We start from the raw sequence: 13,771 nt of genomic DNA on the forward strand, positions 1-13,771 counted from the left end.
CTGCGATCAGTGTTGCTAGACTGTCCTGCAGAAACATAACTACGGAAACTTTGTGGTGAACATATGGGGCAAATACCCTGATAAAGTTCCATTACTTCAATCTTGTGCTTTCTTCACAGTTCTGAACAGGATCCGCAGTTCATACAGAAGCAGAGACACAATAACGTAACGCCCACTGATCCGATACTCTCGTATTGAATGAGCGGCCAGAACGAGAACACAGTAACTTTTGAGCAGTACCTTTAATAAAGGTTACTTCGCAAACAAACAAGGAAAACAAACGAAGGAAACGCAAACGCGGAATTCGTTTAGAAGTTACAACGTCTATATATACAGGGTAAATTTATAAGTTACGACGATTGGATTTGGGGGTGGGGGGGGGGGGATATGTTTAATGCTGATAAAAAAAGAGGAAACAGAAGGGAAAGGCTAGCCATGATGTAGGCTTGCTATTTCCAAAATCAAACAAACAAACAAAAGGAGGATAAAAGCAGCAGAGACACAAAAAATTCTAAAGAAATACGGGAAAAGACAGCTCCTTCACTAATCGTTCTGCAGTCAGTCAGAGGAGGTATCAGAGAGTGCCCAAGAGTTTAGATTCCCGAAGGAATCGTGTCAGCGCAGGCACCGTGCGTGACGTGACCGTGACGTGATTGGATTTGGGTTGAACTCAGAAGTGACTTCTATAGCTCCTACAATGTCAGGATACAAATCATTTTTAACTTCTAAATAGAGGTATCGGGCGTGTAACCTCTACGATATTTTGAAACCTACGTCTATATAGAGGTTACACGTCGCTAAAAGTTACAATAAAGGGGGGATATGTTTAATTGAATGAAAAGAAAGAAAATAAAAAAAGGAAAGGGTACCGAGTTAAGAGTGTGATGAGCGAAATAACTACCGGTTTTTCACGCCTGATTTCTCAAAAATTAGACAGCGGAAGCCAGAAACCCTAATTACACGTATATGTTTCTGAAAAAGAGTGCTGGATATGCTTTGCTCGAATGAAATGCTTTTGTAATAAATTTTGTGAAAATGTTTGCATACCATAGTAATGTTTCTGATGGTGTTTCATGTTCTAGTGCAATGCCGCTAGTACAGACGTTTTGCTTTGAGAACCGTATCCGGCTTCCTCAGCTCATTACTACGTTTCACCCGTCGCACCCATCTGAAAGCTCATACAAACACGTCTTTTCAGTGCATGTACGTATATGTTACCGGTAAAGTGTTAAATCCGGCATTCTATAGAATGCCTACGCCGTGGCAGGCAAAGTACGAAAATGTTTCTTTTCGTCGTGACGCCACCGTGTCGTGTGTTTGCGCAAAAAGAAAATACAGATCAAAACTAGCCAAGTTAGTCACGACTGATGAACAGTCTACTTGGACCCACTCTGGTCGTATAGTTATGAAAAAATAAAAATAAAATAAAGACCAAAACTCACCAAAAATAACATAAAAATTAGAGTTTTGATTCACCAACAAGGATTTTCTGCCGAGAAGAAATATTTTTCATACTTTGCCGGAAGTGGCTTTGGCAATGTACAAAGGGGGGGGGATATATTTATTATTTAAAAAAAGGAGGGAAAGGTTTGCCTGCGTTACGGCGGTTTCCTATTCCCAGTAAGCAGAATGCAGAGGCGAAGCCGCAGTCCTACCCTGCGGCACGTGCAACATGTAGCCACAATGCGCAGACGAACCTTACGTGCAACATCACGGTACCATTATTACGAGAGGTGCTCAAGTCAAACCGGGACTTTCTGTCTCCTGAGTGTACAAATGGCTCGCGCTCCTTCTTTTTCGTCATTTTCACACGCGACAGGCCTCCGCGTTCACCACGTGGTGGTCCAAAGTTTGTGCAAAACAGAAGACACGTGCTGGACAAGATGGCCGACAACGAGGTGAGCGCGCACATCGAACAGCGAATTGTCATGAAGTTTCTCGTGAATGAAGGCGTAAAGTCATCTGAAATTCACAGAAAACGTCAGGCTCAGTATGGCCACGATACACTTAGCCGCAGCAAAGCGTTTGAGTGGTGCAAACGGTTCCGAGACATCCGTACATCAGTGCTGGGCGATCCCGGCCCGGCTTAGAGCCCAGTGTCCCAGAGTTCCTGAGAACATCCAACTTGTGGAGCGCCTGATCCTCGAGGACCGACGGATAACATGTCTCGATATCAATAGTGCATGTAGTGCGATCAATAGTGCATATTACTGCCAGGTTCTCAGGGATGTGCATAAGGCGCTGAAGCAAAAGCGGCCGGGCCTCATCACCAAAGGAGTCCTCCTCCTACAGGACAATGCACGCCCGCATATACCGCGCATCTCACGACACGCACCTTGCAGGAACTTGGCTGGGAGTTGCTGCCACACTCCCCTTACAGTCCAGATCTCACCCCCAGCGATTTCCACCTCTTCGGGCCACTGACGGCGTTCTTTGGGAGCCGCCACTTCAGTTGCGACGACGAGGTCAAAAATGCGGTCCGATCATGGCTGCTACGCGCCGGTAATGATTTATACGCTGCTGGCATCCAAGCCCTCGTGAAACGCTGGGACAAATGCATTAATGCAGCTGGAGCCTTACGCTGAAAAATTTAACTAATTTCTCGCCTGTAAGTTCATTTTACTTTTGCGAAAAATGAAAAGTCCCGGTTTGACTTGAACTCCCCTCGTATTATTATTAGGCGAAGTGTGAAAGACGTTTACCGGGAAGCAAGATTTCATACTTTGACAAAAAGAGCTGGGTATTCTACAGAATGCCTAGGCATTCTATATAATGCCTGGAATTCAAACTTTGCCGGTAACATATAGTACACTAAAAAGACGTGTCGGTGTGCGTCTTCAGTGATCTACGGCACCGAAGCGACCTGAGAGGAGATCCGTTCGGATCTCGAAGCAATCCGTCTTCTTCCAGTGTGTACGTCGGAAAGCAAAGTAATAATGATCCGCAAATAAATAAAAAATTGTTACGACTGCTTTGCCGTTTTGTCTCTGCCGTGACCCACTGGCGACGTGCTGCACTTCGCGGTATCTCATCACTTCCTCCGTTTTTCTCGGGCGCAAATGTCTGCGCAGTTTCCTATGAAGTTGGCCCAGGAAGCACGATTCCCCCTAGAGCAGAATGCCGCCGTATAGACACAACCACCATCACCACCCCATAAGCTAAGAAGCCCAGGATACAACTACAGAGCGGAGCGATACGGATATGCACTATAGTCGTTTTCAACATAAGAAGGAAAGAAAATCTAGTCCGTCAGCTCTCAGAATATTACTGCGCCGCAGGTAGGGTGGCTGAGCATAGAGTCACTAAATAGGGAGCAGAGTAGCGACACTGAGCCACGTCGGCGAGCGAGTTCGCCATCTTGGGTCCGGCGCGACTGCATCGCCTAGCAAGGGGAAGCCAACTTCCTCCTTCGCCGCCGGAGAAGAGCACCCAGTCGAGCCAGCTCTCAACCTGCTCTCAACCGAGGAAACCGGTTTTGGATGGAGGGGACTCAACATGGACGGCGCGTTCTTGGAAGGAGAAACCACGTGACACGATCGGGCCCAATCGCGAACACCGAACGGCGGCTCCGGCGCGGAAAAGGAATGCGATACTTTGTACCCCTATTTAGTGACTCTAGCTGAGCACAGAGACGTCGCTCTCCATCCTCCGTCAGATAATGTAATCCATCACACTCACTCTGCTTCCGTATTGACTGTTAAGACTGGCCGCATGACACTAGGCGAGCCCTCCCCCATGGCGGCGCTGCAGTATCCCTCCTGGCACGCTATTGTGTCTCCTTATCTCCAAAGGCGTATGTAGATGACGGACTATCTGTGAGGATTAACATGGTTGTTCTAAACCACCATGTGGGCCACTTCTTAGAATGTGCGTTTTTCGCCTGAGAACTGAAAGAAAATGTAAGAGAGTTGCTGCGGTCCCGAGTAACTTAGATTTCTTTTCCTCCTTAAAGTGCCACTCCGGACTCGGAAAACAGCGTTTATTTTATTTAGTCCACGAAAAGAAGGTGCCTTAAGGATACTATACGCGAAATTTCAATCCTGTTTACGAACGCTGTGCATTTCTGTCATTTTTTTAATATCTGTTGGGCCTCCACAAGTTTCGATGACGGGAGGAGCGGGTGACGTAATCATAAGCCCACAAATTGCAATGATGTCATGTTCTGGAGAGGACACTCGTCTCCTAGCAACTACGCCGGCGACCGGGGAGGGTCACGTGGTGGAGAAGTCACGTGACGCTGATCGAAAGAGGGGGAAATGGGAGAGATGTCTTTTCCCTCCTTGTGTTTTCTCGAAGGTCGGAGCGGTCGGAGGATATGTCATGTGGGGCTCCGCTAACAGAGTGCAAAAAGTGAGCCCCCCGGAAGACGAGAAGGGCAACGACGTTGCCAGATGACAGGCGGGAGCTCCGTCGGAGCCTAACATGACGTCACAGTTCTCAAAAATAAAAATTAATTTTCTCTAGCTTTCGCGTCACGTAGAGCCAAAATAGTTTGCAGGAATGTAAAGTGAGAAAAGAAGATTTCAGTAACATAACTTTGGTAGGATTCTGAAGACACGAGATTTAGTCCGTAGTGGCACTGTAAGTTGCACACGAGTATACACTGCATGGATATGCACTGCAGACCTACCCCCCCGGTATATCCTGTTACACATTTCTGCCGCAGAGAGCTCTTCATTGCACGCTTTATTCGCTCCCTAAATGATAATGCGGAGGAAGAGGATGCTGTCTGCTATTTCCTATGGGATAGATTGAGCCTGTTTTTTATACTTGGTCACATAGGCGGAGAGTTTTCAATCTGCAAGAGGGGGCCTGGACACCCCCCCCCCCCATCCCCTTTTCATACACAGTGGCTGGGCAGCGTGTCGGAGATTCGGTGTTGTGATGTTGTGAGGCAAATTTTTACAGTATTTTCAAGTTCACTCGTATGGAACACCCGATTCTAAGGATATCCCTCGAAACGTTCATCTTGAATGTCAGCCGGGTAGACTTGTCGGAGGGGCCTCGCCCCCCCCCCCCCCCTGTCGGCGCCTATGCTATATATGTCAGGTTTGAGCTCTTAGCAGAAGAATGCTTCGCGTTGATCGACGTCATCGAACTCTGCTGTTAATTAGCATTGAACCTAGTTTCTTTTACAGGTTAGTATTGACATACGGCAAAGACATCGCGAACCCGCTTTGCTCCAGGTTGCGGGATATCACCGCCGTCAGCCGATCGTTCATGTGGGAAAATGAGCAACAATTCTTAAGCGGCGACGTACACAGTCCGTTTCGGTTGCTATAGCTCTGCATTCGGAGTTGGCGACAGGTCACAGAGGCAGCTAGGCGGCAAACCAGGCAGTGGAGGAGGTATTTTAGTCTTCATATATATTTCCTCTTGGGGGGGGGGAGCTGCATGCAGCAAAGAAACTCCCAATAACCCCCCCCCCCCTCCAAATAGGACATACAGTCTAAACTCGTTAATATGACCAAGTCCGTTCCCGCCGATTTTGGTCATAAAGCGAAATTGTCATATTAACGAGAAACACACAGAAAAACACGCCCCCCCCCCCCACACACACACACCTACCTGTGTGGATCAACTGCTACATGCTGTACTAAAATGAAGACGATTCAGTTGCTGATTTATTTGCGAAAGAAATCCGTCAGACCTGTCTGTTTCGTAGCACTTTCAGTTTGCAAGCTCTCCACTGTCTTGTATCTTGCTCTTGTATCTTGCAATAGAAAGTTCTATATACAGTCTAAACTCGTTAATATGCCAAGTCCGTTCCCGCCAATTTTGGTCATAAAGCGAAATTGTCATATTAACGAGAAACACAGAAAAAACGCCCCCCCCCCACACACATACACCTGTGTGGATCTACTGCTACATGCTGTATTAAAATGAAGACGATTCAGTTGCTGATTTACAATTTATTTGCGAAAGAAATCCGTCAGAACTCAACGATGAAAGTTTCCGTCAGAACTGTCTGTTTCGTAGCACTTTCAATTTGCAAGCTCTCCACTCTCTCTATTGCGTTACAAATAGCATGCACATTTCGTGGTACACGAGCTCCTGGTGTGTAGATGGCCTCTCCTTGAACCTGGTGCATAACCGCTTCTTGGACCCTGCAGTCAGCTCTGTCCGCTTGCACTTGTTTCCAGCCATGCTCATAGCGTTGCCCGTATGCACGATAAACGTAATGGTCAAGGTATGACTCACTAACGAATTCTGAAGACGGGGTGTGCTTTGTACGACATTGTCCACACATGCGTCACATGGGGCCACTGATATTCTTGGTGGATCACAAAAGCAGCAGGGTCAACAGTTGTCCACACATGCGTCACACGGGGCCACTGATATTCTTGGTGGATCACAAAAGCAGCAGGGTCAACAGTTGTCCACACATGCGTCACACGGGGCCACTGATATTCTTGGTGGATCACAAAAGCAGCAGGGTCAACAGTCGGTGGTCACAATTGGGACAGAAAACCGGGGTTTTCCGCCGTTCGTTCTCGAAACTTTGTTCATGGTCGACGATGTCAACAGTCGGTGATCATAATAACGGGGGCAGAATACACGTGTTCTCCTTGGTCCGTCCTCAAAATTTCGGTCACAGTCGGATTAACGAGTTGTCATAATAACCATGGGGAGTTACATGGTGTTTCATAGGGGAAAAAACGGTTCCCTAGAAAACCGGTCACAAAGTGAGGATGTCGTATTAACGAATTGTATAATAACGAGTTTAGAGTGTAGATGAACCACACAGAAATATCATATGTGAAATGCAACTCAGAAATATTAGGCATTCCCAAATCAGAGATTATTTTTACTAATGTCAATCGTACAGACAATTGCTCTACAATGGAGAGATGGACGGATTTTGTACTCGTTACCATAAGTCATGGGAAGATGTGATAAAAAAAACTGCTTCGAAAAGGAAGAGCCGCGAAACGATTCCACTATCACTGCATTTCAATACGTCCTAGACATGGTCGTATTCGGAGATATGGTACAAACTACAGAATTGAAGGTGCAAGAATTTGCATGCCGAATCTACAATAGTTATAAAAATATCTGCACATCAACATCGGAAGGGCCAGTGGGATTGATAGCGGAGTTTTTGAGGTTTGGTAATGAAGAATTGAAATACACTAGACCAGATGTAATTGTAATCATTGCAATGGGAATTGTATTCATCAAGAAAGCAGTGAGATCAAATTATCATATACAAGCGGTGTATATAGCACGATTCATTACGGATTTGTTGAAATTACACCTACCTATTGAGATGGAAAGTACATAAAAAAATCTTATCACATGATATGTTCCACTACCACGGCTACGCAATTATTTTTTTCTACCAGTTCTTGCAACGATGTCGAATGAGCAGAAGTTCAATATTGTTGTGCGAGATCTGATGTATCATCACTTATTGAAACTCAACGAACATATCAACTGCGGTGGACCACCGGACGATTTTCATCTACTACTGTCTTGTACGCCATTCAAGAATCTTCATACAAAGAAAGGAAACATCAATAAGAGATTGTGCAAGTTCGTCACACACAACTTTTTAATCTATATCTTTAAAAAATGCAAGAAAGAATGTACAGTTTTGACTTTGAAAATTTAAACAAGAAAATGATCTTTAGTGTGAAGTTTGCATTTTACCACGTTATGAGCTAAAAACTTATAAAATTAAAGTATGGCCTTTCCATTTGTAGTGCCCGGATGCTATGACACTAAGAATAGGGTGATTGTTTTTCAGTATGGCTACGGGAAACCTCGAATACATTTTGTGAATTGGATCTACGTTTATGTGTGACCTGTGCTGATCTGCTTATTATAATTAAGATTGCGTATCTTCCATTGTGTTTATGCATAGTGCTCATCCTCATTATGTATTGACAATTCTGATGACAGTTGTGTGATTCGCTTCTCCCAAAATCTGATTGCCGCTTAGAATTTATCTCATATACGTTTGTGTGCCGTGTGTTACGATTTCGTGATTAGAAATGTAGACTTCGCCTGCACGTCATGCTTGTAAAATCCTCCATTTGCATCGCGGCATTTGATAAGAGATTCCTTTCAACATACGAGGGTGGTTCCATAAGTTTCCGGCCCGAGATAGAAAATGCGCGCGAATTTGAAAATGCAACTAAGGACGCGTGGCGCCATCTGTTGGAGGGCCGGAGCACCACCCTCAACCCTCTCCATGCTTTTGTCGGTTGGAGAGCGGCATTTCAAACGGCCAGGGTGCACTCTTCAGTTAAAATGGAAAAAATCGAGTACCGCGCTGTGATAAAATTCTTGACAAAGACGGACTTTCGCCTAAAGAAATTAAAGCGCGACTGGACAACGTGTACAGGGAAGACTCTCCGTCGTACACAACGATAAAAGACTGGGCTAAGCAGTTTCGACTGGGGCGAGAGTACATTGAAGATGATCCACGCGATGGTCGTCCAGTGGAAGTAGTGACACAAAAAAATTTGTCTCTTGTCGAGGAGGAAGTGCTGAGCGACAGGCGTCTGAAGATGAAGGAAATCTCAGAAAGGCTGGGGCTTTCCAAAACAACCGTTTTTCGCATCATCGGCGAGGGCCTTCACATGAAAAAGGTCAGTGCGAGATGGGTGCCACGACTTCTCTCGTCAGTTCAAAAGCAACAGCGCGTCGTCTGTGCCAAAGAGTTTTTGGAGCTCTGTCAAGTGAACGAAGAAGAAATATTGAAGTCAATTGTTACACGGGATGAGACTATGGTGCTCTACTATGACCCCCTTTCGAAAAAGGAGTCAATGGAATGGTGCAAACCAGAAGCACCCCCAAGAAAAGCCAAGGTCACACAATCCACAAAGAAGGTCATGGCAACAATATTTTGGGATTGTCACGGGATCCTCCTCATCGACTTCAAAGAGAGGAACACCGCAGAGAATGCGACTTATTACGCTTCACTCCTGCACCGACTGCGAGACGCCATCACGCAAAAGAGGCGCGGCAGGTTGAGTCGAGGTGTCCGGTTGCTCCAGGACAATGCCCCTGTTCACACGGCTTCTGTTGCCAAGGCTGCACTGAAGGAGTGCGGCTTCGAAGAAATCCACCACCAACCCTACAGTCCAGACTTGGCACCGAGTGACTACTTCCTGTTCTCAAACTTGAAGAGGGATCTCAGAGGACGGAGATTTCAAAACGATAGTGAGGTGCAAGAGGCAGTTTTCCAGCATTTTGCAGACAAAACTTCGGACTATTTTTTTCAAGGGTATAAGAATGCTGGTTGAAAGGTGTCAAAAGTACATCGAAGTTAAGGGTGACTATGTCGAAAAGTGATACACTTGTTTCGTCTCTATGACTATTAAAAGTTGGTCGGGCCGGAAACTTATGGAACCACCCTCGTATATTGTCAAAAGATGTTATAGACATACTTTCAATTATACATTTGTCGTTTGCTCATGCATAAGAGAGCTAGTCCAACTGTGCGAGAAATATACATGCACTGTGGAATTTCATTCATGAAATATGATAAGTTTTCGCAAAAGATTAGTGATCTTCTTTTGTAAACAAAGACTGACGTATAATGCCTCAAAATTTTAATGACCGATCCTTCTCCGCAATTCTATCATCCGGGTGTTGAAGTTGTACAGTGTAGTCGGGTAAAACCTATTTGATGGTCAGCTCTGATTCCATGTGAGACTTCTTGCATATACAGTCTAAACTCGTTATTATGACACTGGTTAATACGACATCCTCACTTTGTGACCGGTTTTCTAGGGAACCGTTTTTTCCCCATAGAAACACCATGTAACTCTCCCTGGTTATTATGACAACTCGTTAATCCGACTGTGACCGAAATTTTGAGGACGGACCAAGGAGAACATGTGTATTCTGCCCCCTGTGGCGCCCCCATATCAGTGGCCCCCTGTGACGCATGTGTGGACAATGTCGTACAAAGCACACCCCCGTCTTCAGAATTCGTTAGTGAGTCATAGTCTTGCACCCAAAGCAGGGCTTAAAAGGCCAGGACGTTTCCTCCCTTAACCATTGCGTTTATCGTGCATACGGGCAACGCGATGAGCATGGCTTTGCAATTCTTCGAGCAGCAGAAGGACATTCAAAATGTGCATGCTACTTATAACCCAATAGAGACAGTGGATAGCTTGCAAATTGAAAGTGCTACGAAACAGACAGTTCTGACGGAAACTTTCATCGTTGAGTTCTGACGGATTTCTTTCGCAAATAAATTGTAAATCAGCAACTGAATCGTCTTCATTTTAGTACAGCATTTAGCAGTAGCTCCACACAGGTGTATGTGTGTGGGGGGGGCGTTTTTTCTGTGTTTCTCGTTAATATGACAATTTCGCTTTATGACCAAAATCGGCGGGAACGGACTTGGTCATATTAACGAGTTTAGACTGTATATAGAACTTTCTATTGCAAAATATTACAAAAAATGATATAATTAAATTTGTTTCTCGTTTTTGATTGAGTACTGTTTCTATCATTGAATAATTTGGAGTTTCTCTACATGTTCAATAAAAATATCGCCTCTGTACAAACTTAGCCGACTTGTCATCCACTTTGACGAAAGACTTCCGTTTCAAGGAAAGGATGTAAAAAGATAGTGATCCCCACGAATAATGCTTACATCTATTTGCGATGTACAATAAAATATATCGCCTTTGTACTATCTTATCTGACCTTGAGAGCGTCCTGTTTGCTGAAAGAAGGAATAGAGCTTTACCACCTACGGTTTGAGTGATAAAGCATGCACAGTTGCTTTGCTTTGGTCGTATAGACAGAGAGACAATGTCTCCAGGCTTTGAAGAAAAACTGAGATCCTCTCACATTGTACCGTGCCCATGTAAGGTTTGTCCATCAATGTAAGGTTTGTAGCGTTCGTTAGAATGAAAATTGTATGGTGTTCGATTAGATTAAGTCACGAAGATGATTTTATGATGGTTCAATGATTGATTATTTTCCTCTGTTGTTGTTTACGTGGCGCCGCTTAGAGTGTTCCTCTGTTCTTCAGCGTTAAGTCTGTGCTAGTCACAGTATTAAATTTGTAATATTTCTTGTTTTGATATGATATTGTTTAGCTACTATTTCCCTACATGTTGGAGGATATGTCGGTTTGGTTCTCTATTAGTGCTAGCTATTGATTGTGTGGTGTTGGTTCGAATTATTTCCTTACGTCTATGCTATTCACTTAATAAGAAACTGATTAATTAAAAGTTGTGTAATGTTGTAATATGAAACTTAGATTCCCTATTGCGCTCGAAATGTTCATAACTGTCACAAAACAGGCGTACGCCTCCCGTCTTCAACAAATCAGTGCAGATAACGATATCATTAGAGATGGTTGTTGGCTAGGAGCGTGCTATGCGGTGAAGTTCATTTTTAACATATCTATTTTCTGTGTTGGATTCATAAAACAAAGTAAGGTTTGTAGTGTCTCTTAGAATGAAAATGGTATAGCGTTTGATTAGATTAAGTCACGAGGATGATTTTATGATGGTTAAAATGATTATTCCCCTCTGATGTTTACGTGTTGGAGAATGTGCCGCTTTCCTCTGTTCTTCCACGCTAAGCCTGTGCTAGTCACAGTATTAAATTTGTATTGTTTCTCGTTTTGATAGATTGTTTCGCTATTATTTTCCTGCCTGTACCTGTTTACGTGTTGGATCATGCGCAGGTTTGGCTCTCTATTAATGCTATCTGTTGATCGTGTTGTTTCTCATTATTTCCTTACGTCTGCGCTATTCACTTAATAAGAAATTGAATAATTAAAAGCTGTGCCATGTTGGAACAAAATATATGCAACTTAATTTCCTATTGTGTTTAAAATTACTTAAAACATTTAACAAGAAACATGATAATGAGGAAATTATTAGTGCTGCAATGATAGTGATCGCGACTCAGACTTGTTCTAATGAAACTTGTAATTTTGATTGTAATCGTATTGATTAAGAATAGCTTCTTTGATTAAATGTGGTATTCCATTTTAATTTTGGTTCATTGAAAGCTTGTATGATTATCATTAATAAAAATATTGTGTTTGATGTGTGATACCTCTTCAATTATTTTGGTTCATACCTGTAATAAGTATAATCTTTGATACGTGTATCGTATTGTGTTTCTTCTGCTTCAGGTGTTTTGGCTGGGTTTTTCTCCGTCAGACAGAGTCACAGCATAATTCCTGGCATTATTGACTTTAATAAATATATTTTCACTTGTACTTTTGTGTATGGCTACCCTTTGCATGTCTATACTTGCATGTAAACCGTCCACTGCACACCTGTTGTAACGGAAAAAAATTGAGGGAAGTCGGCCCAGGTGGAAAAATTGCCAAAGAAGTTGGCCCAGGCTGAAAATGTGCTAGGGTAAGTACACGCGCAGATAATCTTTGATACGTGTGTCGTATTGTGTTTCTTCTGCTCCAGGTTTGTTGGCTAGGTTTTTCTCCTTCACACAGAGTCACAGCATAATTCCTGGCACTATTGACTTTAATAAATATATTTTCCCTTGTACTTTTGTGTATGGCTACCCTTTGCATGTTTATACTTGCATGTAAACCGCCCACCTGTTGTAATGGAAAAAATTTGAGTGAAGTTATCCCAGGCGGAAAAATGGCGAAAGAAGTCGACCCAGGCTGCAAAATACGGAACGATAAGCGCACGCGCAGCCCTCCCCACGCCGGTAAGCGCGCGGACAACCCTCCACCCGAGCGCCACCAATTCCGCCAAAAAATTCGCGAGTGAAGTCGGCCCAGGGAGGCACTGGCATAGAACGAACTCGCCACCGGTCTCCCTCGGCATGCCCTTTTACTACTAACACCGTAGGACACTATTTGAACCCCTGTAGTCACATAAAGTTGAGTCATGGCACATATCATGAAGAGTCATAGAATGTTATGACCGTCGATAGTCCTAAAACACTATGACAGGCTCGAAGCAGAGGCAGTCGCAAAAATCTAAATTATGACCCGTACAACGAAAATAGTCATGGAATGACATAATGACCGCGGCTAGTGATAAAACATGTATGACAGTTTGAACCAGTGGTAGTCAGAAAGGTGAGTAAAGGGACGTATCATGAAAATAGTCATACAATGTTGTAATGACCAGCAGCAGTCAAAAGTACCCTATGGCACCAGAATTGCGGGTCGTAAAAATAGTCATGGAGTCATAATAATTACCGCAGTGGTTATGGATAACCCTATTACAACATTTAAATCAGCAGCAGTCATGAAAAGATCATAATGACTGGAGTACTGATACCGTACCATACCCTATTTACTCGCGTATAAGACACATTTTAACCCAAAAACATCCCGCCATTGAGGGGGTGCCTTCAATACGGGGGGATAATTGGAATCTAACACTTAAGGAGCACTCCTGTTTTATTCGGAGATATCCGCGGCGATCTCCCCGGAATCGAACGTCGCTTCTAAAGTCGAGGTACAATATGCGGGGAACAAAACTCAAGTTGGGGTGCGTTCAATATGCGGGCGAGTCCAATATGCGAGCAAATGCGGTACTTTAACAGAGATTTCGATCATGACAAAGTGAATATACAGTTATGGGCGCGTGGATATCGTTTGAATTTCAACTGAGTAATTGGTTGGCCAATAGATTAAATTGGGTAGTGCCTGGATTAACTTGAGTGACCAATGGATTAAAATGAGTGGAAAAACCTGCAGGTACAGTAACTAGTAACAGCTACAAGTTGCTTGTAACTGGGTTACTATGCAAGACTGAAATACTGTGCTTAGTGGATCAATGAAAGACCAGCGCTTCGA

The sequence above is a fragment of the Ornithodoros turicata genome, chromosome 2 (assembly GCF_037126465.1).
Source record: "Ornithodoros turicata isolate Travis chromosome 2, ASM3712646v1, whole genome shotgun sequence".
Lineage (NCBI taxonomy): Eukaryota > Metazoa > Arthropoda > Arachnida > Ixodida > Argasidae > Ornithodoros > Ornithodoros turicata.